An 11,721-nucleotide genomic window follows, 5' to 3' on the forward strand; every position below is an offset into this window, starting at 1 on the left:
CTTAATTTTTTTTTTATACTTGTTGTAAAAGTTTTATAAATTTACAATCATACCATATATTTTATGGTAAATTTCATTGATTTCCATCTTACAAAATTTATTTATTTATTATTATTACTATTTATTTTCCTGAAATATGAATGACCCTAATTCACATACCAATAGGCCTAAGTTTCAAAGGTGTCCTGTTGATAATTCTGATCGTAATAAGGATTTAGATAATTCTGATCAGAATAGGATTTTCTTTCTGGTGAGCATATTAGATTCCCAAAATTTACAAAGACGTCTAACAAAAGGCTGTTTTTCACTCACTTTCTAAATTCGATATAGAGAGAGGAATAAAAATCTTAACTTCAGCCCTAAGTTTCCATTCGGAGAGGCCCAATTGTTTTTCTGCTGAGAATAAAAAGACCCCTCTCAAATAGGAAACTCAGGTTTTCGCTTTTCCTGAGTTCCATAGGCAAAAAAAATATCACAAGAGGGAAGAAAAAAAAAACGCAGAGGAGTAGATGGACAAAGAAGAAGAAAGCAAACCGATGGTGACACCTCAATCACCAACTAAGGAGAACATCTTTGACGATATATCACAGCTATATGACGATATATCACAGCTATCTGATTACAGCCAATACTCTGATGAAGACAAGTGACCAAAGTCATACAGCGAATCGCAACAGGGATGGCACGACACCAGAGCCAGAAAGCCACCATGAACAACACCAAGAAGAAGAAGAAGAAAGCAAACCGACGGTGACACCTCAATCACCAACTGAGGTGAACATTGTTGGAAACGGGGGCATTAAAAACATAAACTTTGGATGAGATTTGAAATAGATTCCGTTAATAATTTTTTACGGATCTCTAGACAAGCGCGTTTCTCTCCGTAAGGAGATGAATGTGGTATATTTACTTTCTGAAATCCGTTTCCGGATGAATGAGAAATTAGCTCCAAAGTGTGGTGTTTTGATAAGCCTAAATGGGTATGCAAAATGTGGGAAGTGTTTGTCCCACATGGAAAAAATGTTGAAACAAATTGAAATTTAAATAAGCTGAGTTTAGGATTTGGGCTTGGGCTTGGGCCTAATTGTAAAGTCCAGATTATTCTTTTTTTGGAATTTTGGATTGGGCCTAATTTTGGGCTGGGCTTATTTAAATGGGTTTCACAAATGAGTAGGGTTTTTGGGTGGTTGGTTTTTTGAATTAAAAAAACTACTTTTTAGTTTTTCTAAAAGGTTACACCTTTTAAATTAAAAAACCATATTTTAGTTTTTTCTAAAGGGTTACACCTTTTAAATTAAAAAACCACTTTTAGTTTTTTCCAAAGGGTTACACCTTTTTCCGAACCATCATAACCCATAGTTGCACCCACTCGAAAAGGCACATTGTAACCTATTGGAATGGATGTGTCTATTGGTGAACAGACACCATGTGAACCATTGCAACCTATTGGAATGGATGTGTCTATTGGTGAACAGATACCATGTGAACCATTGCAACCTATTGGAATGGATGTGTCTAATGGTGAATAGACACCATGTGAACCATTGCAACCTATTGCAATGGTTGTGTCCAATGATGAAAAGACGCACCCCATCCGAAAAGGCATTTCTATTTCTATAAATACCCCCCTTTAGATCATTTGCAAGTCATTCATTTTCATTTTCTTCTATCTCTCTCTTTAGACTAGAACCCAACCCAAGTGGGTTCAAACATTAGGTTAAGTGGTTCGAGCCACTTCGATCCTAATCCAATTTCATCGAGCTATATTAAGATTGGTTCGAACCATTTGGTTCGGATTACACCCAATGCAGCATTTATATAGTATATAGATGCATTTTTTAGTCAGAGAGAGTATTACACGGAGGAGGTTCGCCGTATCCACGAGTTTGTAGTGCTGCTACTGGTGGATGTAGACCGTTGTATCCTGGGAGATAGATGCCACTGAGTCCGTTAGCACCATAGCAGGGCGAATCTGTCTTAAGGACATAGTATCCAATACTAGCCTCGGTCCAGGTTCATTCCTTACATATTATTATTATTTTATTGCTTTATTTTGTATATTTAATTAAATATAGAGTTGCATATTTAATTAATGATTTATTAGCATATTGTTAATTATCTCATGACATATTAGTATAAAGGTTGTTATATCTTAAAAGTCACATTAAGCATATATTTTACCAACAATCTTAAGACAGAATCCTTCCTTGCGTAGATTTTATTATATATTTCTATTTAAGATATAAATAAGTAGATATTATACTAATAGTTGAGATATGATAAAATAATGTTATATACATTATTATATGATAATATGTTAAATATTAATGCATTCAATATTACGTGAAATTGAAGCATGTTATATAAGTAGATTATTGAATTATTCAATATTGGTTGAATTATTTAATTTTGTAATATGATATTATGAAGTATATGACATTACCTTAAACATGTACCAACTAGAGGTGGAAAAAAGTACTTCGTTACTTTTATCATTGGTTGCACAAGATACCGTTATGTGTATTTGCCACGAAGCAAAGATGAAACCTTAGAAATGTGACATCATATGAATTATGGAAATGTTGAAAACCTTTCTATAAATTCTTAAAAGTGTGGGGGTGTCTATTTAAGGTTGCAGATCTTACTCCTATGAAAAGTTAAAGTGAGACCTATAATGTGGCAACCTTGTGGGTGGGTGTGCCGTGGGCGGGTGCAAGAGGCACTGACATGTTATCACATTGAGCAAGTTACAGGTGCACAGTCCCACACCACCTACGTAAGGGAAAGGTAAAGTGATTTTATGTAGTGGTGTTATCTCCAATTGGTACGAGGCTTTTTGAGATAAAATCCAATAATAAAATCGTGCGGGCTGGATCCCAAAGTGGACAATATCATACTATGTGATGGAGTGGATCGTTACATAAAACCTTTGATAGGTTATAACATCAGTGCATATCATTTTCTTGTAGGCTAGGACGTCTACATCTTTTGGTCCTAATTTTCTAGCATGTTTATTGGAGAATGAGCCACAAATCTTTTTTCTTAGATTAGTTATGTGATATAATTAATCATATGGTATAATATTATTTATCTGAGTTCAATATTATTTATATAAGTGCTTACTTTTAATTGAGATTATAATATTAAACTATGTAATAGAATTACTTAATGTGCATAGTAATTTAATTTTATAATATAGTTGATTTAATGTTTGATATTATTAATTTTGTATGAGTTCATGACTGGTTTGTGTATTTAATACAACTGACAAAAATTGACTAGTCTAGCTATGTCAATTCTCTTGATAGTCAAGGGAAAAAGATCTATACTAGTGTTTAAAGACACGTATAGCTGTGAATGGGCTGAATAAGATAAGATTTTTCAACAACTTTAAAGTGTTTAATGGAAAATGTTATGGATACAGTAAGCAAGTACACTGAGATAAGATTTTTCAACAACTTTAAAGTGTTTAATGGAAAATGTTATGATACAGTAAGCAAGTACACTGAGACAAGCTAAATCAAGCTAGTTAGCTATAATGTACAATTTAGCTGAAAGCTAATATGTTACTAAGTTGCAAACTAGTTAGATTAGCTATACGTTAAAATGATTAATGAGATGCACAGAACCTAAGAGGAAGATGGAAAATCTGTTAGTTGGTTCTAGCTCTCAACTTGGTAGTGAAAAAAAAAAAAAAAAAAAGAACACGAGGGTGACGAGTAGCTATTTTAGCCATAAGCTATTTGAGCTATTCATCATAGTTGCTCATGTGGGAGAAAATAATATTACTTGTAAAGTAATAGTTTTTGAAGAATATTCTTCAAAACAAATTACTCTACTACCAAGATAGACCACTTAGATAAGTGTGTACTAAAGGTATGAGCTACTAGAATTGCTAGCTAAACAAACTTAACTTCAAGCTAGCGTTAATAACTGAAAAGTAGGTGCTCATCATAATTTAGTAATGAGATATGAGAAGAGTGTGTAATAATACTTGAGAAGTGAGTGCTCACTCTGTAGTGATTGTATCCAAAGCTTAAATAATAAGATAATTATTTGCTTAAATGATTGAGTTATGTGATGTGTGACACATGAAAGGTTATAACATGTTAATATGACTGACTTAACATGAACCTAAATATGAATAACTCAATTTATAAATATAAAAGAAGTAAAATCAAATATATTAATTCGAGCCCATTGTAATTAATGTCTTTAGCATTAATTCACGGTATTGTCGGTGAATTATTATAAGAATATGCTAAAGATAAAGTGAGTACATATGCACTAGAGACTGTTATATATGCTTGTTGAGAAGCGAATATGGAACTTTGAAAAGGTAGATGAGGTGAAGTATTTAATATATGGTACTTTCATAGTTGAAAAATCATAATAAATACATTAGAGATAAAATTTCAGGATTATCTCAAAGTTGTGGGGAGATATTATCCATAGATGAAATTTGTTACGAGTCATTCATCTTAACAGAAATACTTATAAATGTGGGGGGTTCCAAGTCCTAAGAGCTTTATGATAGAACCAAAAATCATTTATATTATTACAACAATAGTACGTGCATATTATTTTCTATGAGGAAAATATTATGGAACAACTAGAAGAGTTCTTTTTTCAGTTGAAGTGCTGAGTTATTTGTTCCAGTTGAAAAGTCAAGTGTGTAAGCTTATAAGTCCTTGAATGGATTAAAGCTACTACCGAGACAATGACATAAATGTGATGCGTAAGTCATTGTATGCCTTAAAATATAAATGATATACTGATTGGTATATTTGATATGAAAGATTTAACATCTGATAATATAGTATATTCTCAATAGAGTGATATTGAGATAATACTAGTTATGATAACAAAAGCCTAGCTAACTTTTGTAGATGTAAATCTCAAATATATATACTAACCAAAGTATATCATTGGTTGAGATTGTAAGGCAACTTAATAACTGTGTTTAATTGCACATTTTCAATCCAGGATCGGATCACTAAAAAATAATAAATTGGGTAGTTGAGATACACCCTAAATCCAATATTGCATAGATCGAGGTATCTAACTAAATTGGAGGTGTAACAGTGATGCAATCTGGATATGGGATATTAAAGACTTCAAATCCAATAGTGGATATGTCTTTTATATTAAAGGTGTAGTTCTATGTTCTTAATATAACTCAAAGTTAGAAACTTTGAATAAATCAAATAGGGAAGTCAATAGACTTCACTTAGAGGAAAATTCAAGTAAGTCTACACCTGTGCCACTAAAGAAAATGATATTGCTAATAATAAGCAATTTTAGGGCACAAAGTATACAGTTGTTCTCACCTGGAGAAATCTCTGCAGAGTGTAATATTTCTAAACACAACCTTGTGGCCACATATAAAATTGAAGGTTGTACTAGAGAGCAATTGTACAGTTCATCGAGGGGAATGGGGTTTAAAGTCGAAAGCTAACGAGTCACCTTAATGGAAACCCAACCTAGCTGATTGGAGATCCCAAGATCTAGGTTCAAAGGGACAACAGAAATTCTGAGTGACTCACCAGAAGCACTGGGAAGATATAAATCTTCTACCCATTTCTATGATGAGACAGTGCTGCCTACAGCGATGATCAGGATAAGCTACGCTTTTAATGACTCTTATACCTTGAAAATTCAAGTGGGGTTTGGTAGGATACTCTTAATAAGAAGTCACCTATATGAGTGTGAAGTAAGGCCGCTTCTATGAGAACTATAAAGGGCATTAAAAACATAAACTTTGGATGAGATTTGAAATAGATTCCGTTAATAATTTTTTACGGATCTCTAGACAAGCGCGTTTCTCTCCGTAAGGAGATGAATGTGGTATATTTACTTTCTGAAATCCGTTTCCGGATGAATGAGAAATTAGCTCCAAAGTGTGGTGTTTTGATAAGCCTAAATGGGTATGCAAAATGTGGGAAGTGTTTGTCTCACATGGAAAAAATGTTGAAACAAATTGAAATTTAAATAAGCTGAGTTTAGGATTTGGGCTTGGGCTTGGGCCTAATTGTAAAGTCCAGATTATTCTTTTTTTGGAATTTTGGATTGGGCCTAATTTTGGGCTGGGCTTATTTAAATGGGTTTCACAAATGAGTAGGGTTTTTGGGTGGTTGGTTTTTTGAATTAAAAAAACTACTTTTTAGTTTTTCTAAAAGGTTACACCTTTTAAATTAAAAAACCATATTTTAGTTTTTTCTAAAGGGTTACACCTTTTAAATTAAAAAACCACTTTTAGTTTTTTCCAAAGGGTTACACCTTTTTCCGAACCATCATAACCCATAGTTGCACCCACTCGAAAAGGCACATTGTAACCTATTGGAATGGATGTGTCTATTGGTGAACAGACACCATGTGAACCATTGCAACCTATTGGAATGGATGTGTCTAATGGTGAATAGACACCATGTGAACCATTGCAACCTATTGCAATGGTTGTGTCCAATGATGAAAAGACGCACCCCATCCGAAAAGGCATTTCTATTTCTATAAATACCCCCCTTTAGATCATTTGCAAGTCATTCATTTTCATTTTCTTCTATCTCTCTCTTTAGACTAGAACCCAACCCAAGTGGGTTCAAACATTAGGTTAAGTGGTTCGAGCCACTTCGATCCTAATCCAATTTCATCGAGCTATATTAAGATTGGTTCGAACCATTTGGTTCGGATTACACCCAATGCAGCATTTATATAGTATATAGATGCATTTTTTAGTCAGAGAGAGTATTACACGGAGGAGGTTCGCCGTATCCACGAGTTTGTAGTGCTGCTACTGGTGGATGTAGACCGTTGTATCCTGGGAGATAGACGCCACTGAGTCCGTTAGCACCATAGCAGGGCGAATCTGTCTTAAGGACATAGTATCCAATACTAGCCTCAGTCCAGGTTCATTCCTTACATATTATTATTATTTTATTGCTTTATTTTGTATATTTAATTAAATATAGAGTTGCATATTTAATTAATGATTTATTAGCATATTGTTAATTATCTCATGACATATTAGTATAAAGGTTGTTATATCTTAAAAGTCACATTAAGCATATATTTTACCAACAAACATCGCCGACGAGGACGATGATATATCACCGCCATATTATGAACAGTACTCCGAGTTGGATAGAGACCTCCAACTCGAAATCATGGCCTCTCTCGAAAACCCAATTGACGACGAAGATGATGGTAAAGCCATAGCTTCCTCTCCGAAGAGAAGAAAAATTACCGAAACAGGGGAGTCTAGTGATAAAATTGACCCTCTATCCTTTACATGTGAAATTTGTGTTGAGCCAAAGTCATACCTCGATTTTTTTCACATAATTGGTTGTACACACTACACATACTTACTGTTCCGACTGTATCATCAAATACGTGGCTTCAACTACAAGAAAACATTCTGCAGATTCGATGCCCTGTTTCGGGGTGCGGAGGACTTTTGGAGCCGGAGCATTGCCGGACAATTTTGCCACCGGAGGTGTTTGATAGGTGGGGGAGTGCAATCTGCGAGGCGGTCATTCCCGGGTCCGAGAAATTCTACTGCCCTTACAAGGATTGCGGTGCGCTTTTTACTGACGATGATTGGAAAGATGAGGAGGCAAGTAGGACCCTGGAGTGTCCCAATTGCAACAGGTTATTTGATAGGCGGGGGAGTGCCATCTGCGAGGCGGTCATTCCGGCCGGGTCCAATAAATTCAAGTGCCCTTACCAGAATTGCGGTGCGCTTTTGATTGACGATGCCCGAAAAGATAGAGAGGCAAATCGGAGCCTAGAGTGTCCCAATTGCAACAGGCTGTTTTGTGCAGAGTGTAACGGTTGGCATTGGAATATGTACAGAGATGAGAAATTGGACGTGGGTCGTAGGTTTATTGACCATTGTCCTGAGAATAAGTGGATGAAGTGTCCCAATTGCATATTCTATGTTCCGAAAATTGCAGGCTGTAACAGTATGTATTGCAGGTTAGTTCATCTTCTTCTTCTTCTTCTTCTTTTTTATTTTTTATTTTTTATTATTTTTATAGTAATATAATTTTTTTTTAAATAAAATATTATCTTTTACCATATTTATTCATTTATTCATGTTGTATTTCATCGCAGATGTGGAAGTTATTTCTGTTGGAGTGTGGAGAAATACAAGTGCAGCTGTGATAGATCAGAATAATCAATAGGTAGAATCAGAACAACTGATTGCTGAGAGTACTGAAAAATAGAAGTAAAAGCTAGTACTTCCATTTGTCTTGGCACTCTATTTAGAAGAGCTTCTACTGTCATTTTTTTAACATTTGTTAAAGTTCTTCTATTGCTGAAATAAAATTTTACACTTCAGTATAGCATTGTTTTGACGCTATTTGACAAGTAGTTAAACAATTTTCTTATACAGCTGTTCATAAACACCATACAAATGAACCAGTCAACATAATCAGATTACAAGACCTATTTTATTGTTTGATATAACAAGAATAATTTTATGAAAACTATAATTGTCAATTTTCAAAATAAAGATGCCCAAGTTTTTCTCAAATTCTTCATGAACAAAAATAAGAGTGAATTACAGTAATCGGGAAAAAAAGAAAAAGAAAAAAAAATAGGTGAACTATGCTATTTGTCAAAAGTATTCTTACTTTACAAGAGTTATTTGAACTTGAAAAGTGAAATGTTCGAACCTCAATGGAAGTTATTATGTGTGAATACCGACTACAATTCATCCACATGTACAAACACATTTTCAATATTATCAAAAATCAACTTTAGAAAGAAAGATTGGCCATAATTATTCCTCTCCCAGGTAAATTAGAGCAAGTTAAAACAACTTTAATCATCTAATCAGCACTAATTTAATGTAAAAAATTTACAAAGTAAGACAAATTTTTTCCTCTTATTTTCTGGAGTATGGCTACAATTTTGAAAATATTTTTCCAATTCATAACCAAACTAACAAATGCAGAATCAACAAGAAGCAAACCGTCAACAAAATTTCAGTGTGCCATTTTGTCAAACACCTAGAAGTCAAAATCGGACCCACATCAGTCTTGAGTCAACTAGGCACCAAACGCCCAAACCCCATGACACACCACAGACTCCATTGCAAGACCCTGAAAACACACCATCAAACGGCAGGCACTCTTCATATGATCAAGTAAGATGGTGCCTTCCCAGAATCACAGCAAACGTGAGTGGATTGGGGGCCTAATGGTGTCTGACATTAAAGGACCTATTGGAGTAATTTGAGTAACGCGACTTCAATATGAGTCCATTAAAGGACCTAATACAGTAATAAAGACGACTTCTAGTAAAAAAAATTGAGGTTCTCAACTTTTTCTGAATTCCATAGGAAAAAACAAAAACAAAAACAAAAACAGAGTAGATGAAGTTTAAAAGGCGGAGAAGATCTTTGAAAGCGAATCGCAGGGGTGATGGAACGACACAGGAGCCGAGAACGAGCCTACACAATGCACCACCTCCAGAGCCAGAGCCAGAGCCAGAGAGCCACCATGAACAACATGAAGAAGAAGAAGAAGAAAGCAAGCCAACTATGATCATCTTAACACCGCAATCACCAACTGAGAAAAAAGCCGACGAGAAAGATGATATATCACTACTATATTATCACAACAACACGAACAAACTTATCTCAGTTGAACAGTACTCAGTTGGACACTACTCTGAGGACAGAGATCTCCAGCTCGCAATCATGGTCTCTCTCTCCATTCCAACACTCAATAATAGGCCTGGAAAAAGGAAAAACCCAATTGAGAACCACGACGACTATGATAGTAGTAAAGTCACAGCTTCACGGAAGCCCTCTCAGAAGAGAAGAAAAAACAAGCACTTAACCGAAACAGGGGAGTCTTCGCATTCTAAATCATCTTCTTTTATGTGTGAAATCTGTATTGAGCCGAAGTCATACAATGAGTCTTTTCACATAATGGGTTGTGCACATTCTTACTGTTCTGACTGCATGATCAAATATGTGGCTTCAAAGCTACAACAGAACGTTCCGCAGACTCGATGCCTTGTTTCAGGGTGTGGAGGGTTTTGTTTTTGGAGCCAGGGCATTGTCAGCCCATTTTGTCGCCAGAGGTGTTTGATAGGTGGGGAAGTGCTCTCTTCAAGGCGGCGATTCTAGGATCGGAGAAATTTTACTGCCCTTACAAGGATTGCTCCGCGATTTTGATCGATGATGACCGAGAAGATGGAGAGGTTATTACTCAATCAGTGTGTCCCGATTGCCACAGGTTGTTCTGTGCAGAGTGTAAGGTGGCTTGGCATTCGGATATACGCGGACTTCTCTGGAGGAGGATGATATTAGGTTGGTGCAGCTTGCTAAGGAGGAGGAGTGGAATAGGTGTCCCAATTGCAGATTCTATGTTGCTAAAACTGAAGGCTATTCGCATAAGAGTCACGTGGACCTAAAGCCAAAGCCAATTTGAGGGCGAAAACATGCTTTGTTTGATTAGTGTCAATACTACGCCGGTCATTCAACTATTCAAATCTCTGAAAGAAAAGAAAAAGACAAAAAAACTATTCAAATCTCAATTTGGATCCCACCACCATCAATCTTGGCACAATTTTAAATGTGGGCTACTGAGTCAGACCACTGTACTACTATAAGATAATTATTTTAAGTGATATATAAACTATAAGATAACTATCATAAGTGAAACCCATCAATTTGATTTTTATTTTATATTTTTTATGTTTGATCTCGATTTTATGTTTTTAGAATGGTTTATAAACACTTTGTTTTGGATTGGGGGCGTACATGAAAAAACGAACCGTATATAAATATATATTTATATTTATAGAATAATAAAATATTATATAATATATTTTTTACAGAAATAATACATATAATAGAATATTTTATATTATTATACTCTGTAGAATAATAGAACATAATATTACTGTATTATAGAATATTATACTATGTATAATATATATTTCATTTTAGCCTAGAATCGTAAAATTGAACCGAACCATTCTCTTATGTTTTGATTTCACTGTTTAATTCGATTCTTGTTTTTGTTTTGATTTCAATGTTTAATTCGATTCTCCATTTTTTTTTTTTTTTTTTTTTTTTTTTTGGAGTAAGACTAATTTTGGTTCAAAATACTCCTAACTTATAGTTGTGTGAATGAACCAAATATTCGACAAACTACTCGATAAAAGCTCCAGTTATATTCATGAACCATTCTCAAATAATTTTTTAAATTTCGTTTCATAAACCAACTAATCTCAAACAAGTATGAGCTCTGTTCATATTTTCGTGAACTGAGATTGTGAACATATTCATTAAAATTCAATTATATATTTATATTTTTATGTATATACATTAATATATACTATTCCGTACATAATACAGTAGTGTATATATATATATATATATATATATATATATATATGTATTATATATTACAGTAGTATTATATGTAATATGTGTATATATATATATATGTATTCATTTATAGGATCTCTCTGGCCTTTAAGGAAATTAAAAATATAAAATTTTAAAACAAAATTACCCTTTAACCTTTTCTCATTTCTCTTTTTATTCTCCTCTCTTCAGTGTTATTACTTACATCAATAACATTCTACATTGCCAAAAAAAAAAAAAATTCTTTATTTTTGGATTGCCAAAACAAATAATATTATGGGAATAGATTATTTTATTTCCTTCTTTAATTATATTTTAATTATATATATATA

At 34.0% G+C, this 11,721-nt stretch overlaps 1 pseudogene; it reads left to right on the forward strand.

Moving 5' to 3' along the window:
- The first annotated feature begins 9,379 nt into the window (after positions 1 to 9,379).
- On the forward strand, positions 9,380 to 10,803 carry LOC132278158 (uncharacterized; annotated as a pseudogene).
- Positions 10,804 to 11,721: the final 918 nt, after the last annotated feature.

This window comes from Cornus florida, unplaced genomic scaffold (assembly GCF_030987335.1).
Source record: "Cornus florida cultivar Cherokee Brave unplaced genomic scaffold, ASM3098733v1 CherokeeBrave_3.0.0_Hap2_Chr10, whole genome shotgun sequence".
NCBI classification, from domain to species: domain Eukaryota; kingdom Viridiplantae; phylum Streptophyta; class Magnoliopsida; order Cornales; family Cornaceae; genus Cornus; species Cornus florida.